The sequence below is a fragment of the Delphinapterus leucas genome, chromosome 5, assembly GCF_059928025.1.
Source record: "Delphinapterus leucas isolate spDelLeu-1000000601 "Yukka" chromosome 5, BTC_Dleu_Yukka2, whole genome shotgun sequence".
Classification (NCBI taxonomy): domain Eukaryota; kingdom Metazoa; phylum Chordata; class Mammalia; order Artiodactyla; family Monodontidae; genus Delphinapterus; species Delphinapterus leucas.
The window spans coordinates 85,016,347-85,019,426 of NC_143133.1; the positions used below are offsets into that span (position 1 = coordinate 85,016,347).

Below are 3,080 nucleotides of genomic sequence, written 5' to 3' on the forward strand. Positions count from 1 at the left end.
TAAAAAGCAGAACAAATAGTAAATCCCATAACCACAGAAAATTTTCCTAAAATAACAAATGTAAGCCTGCATACTGAAAGTGCACACAGCATCACCACATCAAGACATACTCCAGTAAAATTACATGAGAAAGAATAAAGAAAGAAAGAAGGAAGGAAGGAAGGAAGGGAGGGGTGGAGGGAGGAGGGAAGGAGAGAGAAGGAAGGAGGGAGAGAGAAGGAAGGAAGAAAGGAAGTGGGGGGAAGGAAGGAAAAAGGAAGGAAGGGAGGGAAGGAGGAAAGGAAAGGAAGATGTCCTTTAGGTACCTAGAAAATAGAGAACAGAGCACAAGACTCATAAGGGAAATAAAATTATATTATCATCAAACTTCAACAGTAACACTTTATGCCAAAAGAAAATGTAGTAACATATTTAAAATGCTCAAGAAAAAGAAAATTGTGAGCCAAGAATATTTTTTGGTACTCGGGCCTCTCACTGTGTGGCCTCTCCCGTTGTGGAGCACAGGCTCCGGACGCGCAGGCTCAGTGGCCATGGCTCACGGGCCCAGCTGCTCCGCAGCATGCGGGATCCTCCCGGACCAGGGCACGAACCCGCGTCCCCTGCATCGGCAGGCAGACTCCCAACCACTGCGCCACCAGGGAAGCCCATAAGCAAACTTTTATCAACATGCAATCATTCCAGGAATATTGTTCTCTTGAGTCCTTACTAAGGAATCTACTAGAGAATAACCTTCAGACAAACAAAATGACTAGAGAGACACTGATGTGAGGTCTGGTGGTGCATGAATATATAGTTATCTAGAGCAGTAAGATTAAATGAAGAACAAGGGGAAGAGAATATGGTATGAAATGACTATATTCTCAGACAATATAGGTGTAAAACAGCTATAAATAAATGGGAAATATTAGGGAGAACCAAAGGAAAACAATGCTAATGGTTTCAGTAATCATACTGGTGGTAGTATCAGTTTTGCCACTCTAAGACTGCTGTATATGCAGTATTAGATAGAAAAAAATAAGCGATTAGGAGATTCTTCTATTATTCTCCATGCCCTTGAGAACCACCATTCTCAGTGATAAAGAAAGAAAATACAGATGTAAAAAAGAGTAAGTTAAGTAAAAGCCCTGTAATCTTGAATTTGAGTTGGAAACATCAATCTGAATTTAGGTTAGGGGGGCATCAGTGCAAAGGAGCAAAATAAAACAGAATCATAGCAGAAAATGAAGGGAGAGTTACTGTTTCAAATAGGAGGGTACAGTACATTTATGTACTACTGAAAATAATCATGTGTACCTCATAGAGTTCTCATAAGAACTACATGAAATACCACAGTGGAGAACTTAGAATGGCTTATGTGAGACGGCAATGAATATTACCTATTATTGCTATAGTTGATGGATCATCACCAGATAGAGAACCTTCTATCCCGGTGTGATGTGAGTCAGAAGATGTAAGATCATATCCCAGCTCTAAAATGGACCAGTTTTGTCCCTCAGTTGAGTTCCTTAACCTTGCTGAAAGTTCTTCCTTCACTTATAAAATGGGGATAATGACAATGTCCTAAAACTAAAATGAAGATTCAGTAACTTTTAGCTGAAGCTGGATATTTATTTATCTATATATTATTGAAATACTTCCAAATCCATCATAATAATAAATACTAAGGTATCCTTCCCCTTATGTTCTGAAAACTATTAGATGGTAATTTTCTGCCAAAAATTTAAATTCCGAGAGTGCTTGACTTGGCAGCACATATTGGAATGAAAATTGGTTCAACTTGGTAAAGATTAGCAAGGCCTTGCACAAGAATGACATGCAAATTCATCAGTTGTTCCCTGTCTTTAAAATTTACTGAACTGTACACTTACAATGAGTAAATTTTATGTTGCAAAAATTATACCTCAACAAACCTGTTTTTAGTTTTTGAAAAATGTTTTTAAGTTACTGGAAATCAGAAAAACTTTCCTTTGTGTTGATTGGCCAGACTGGGGATTTTCCCCTAGGTCTGTTACCTACCCCTGCCCAAATCACTATTTCTCAAGGATGCTTTGCATGTAATTGTGGCATATTTTCTTCTTTAAGACTCCACTCTAGGCAGGCTAATGCAGTGAAGATCTGTGTCTGATCCGATGTGCCAGTCTTCTGTTATCCACTGACGAACACTACAGGTGCAGTTTTCAGTGGCTGCTTGACTAACCCATGCAGGGGGGACACGGAAATCGTTCTTTCCTATTGCCTTCCTGAGCTGCACATCAAGAGGGAAGCCAGAGTCCACACACCAGCTTCCTTATTAGTGTAAGGAACTTAAAATAATAATTTATACTTTAAAGTTCACCAAATTAAAATTATTTCTTACATTATAAAGCTTATTACTATCATTTTAAAAAATGAGCAGCTGAGCACATTTTCAGGAAGAGATCAGTTAAATACAGAAGCCTCAGACAAATCTGTTGAACTTAGTAAAGGCAGTTCTTTTCTTGCAGAGCATTTCAGTTATTCTGGTTTAATTAAATAACACCAGTCCCCCAACAACACTGTTTGACATTCAGTTCCCAGTGTATATTAACTGTGAGTGATTGCATAAAGAACTGTCTGCTACCATCTCCTCAATCCACAAATCACTACATAAATAACAGGTGCACATATCATGATCAGTGACAAATCATGTCATTTCTTTGCAAGTCTGTCAGTGATTGGTCACCGTACATCTGTTACTCATGCATATACAACAAAACATGTAGTTTTAGTGCCTCCTTATCTCCCAGTGGTAAAGAGATACTATACGCAAAAAATATTTAACTTTTAAAGCACTATTACTGGTGGATAATTCTCCAGATCACTCTAATTTCCTTGGGTACTTCAATGAAAATGTGAAAATACACTTTTTACCACCAAACACAATATCATTAATCCAGTCACTGGACCAAAAAGGTAGTTCAACTTTTAAAGCCTATTACCTTAGATGGACTTTTGGACAGGTTATTGATGCTACAGCAGGAGATCATGCCATTTCTTTGGCTGAGTTTGGGAAAAAAGATGACATAAAGTATGCAACTGAGAACATTCAAGCATCGAGGCAG

The 3,080-nt window shown here is 38.3% G+C and overlaps 1 non-coding gene across 1 annotated transcript; it reads left to right on the forward strand.

The window, feature by feature from the left end:
• The first annotated feature begins 1,733 nt into the window (after positions 1-1,733).
• LOC149749167 (U6 spliceosomal RNA) lies at positions 1,734-1,843 on the forward strand. The gene has a single exon (XR_016393420.1). It is a non-coding gene; the product is annotated as a U6 spliceosomal RNA (small nuclear RNA).
• The last annotated feature ends 1,237 nt before the right edge of the window (positions 1,844-3,080 follow it).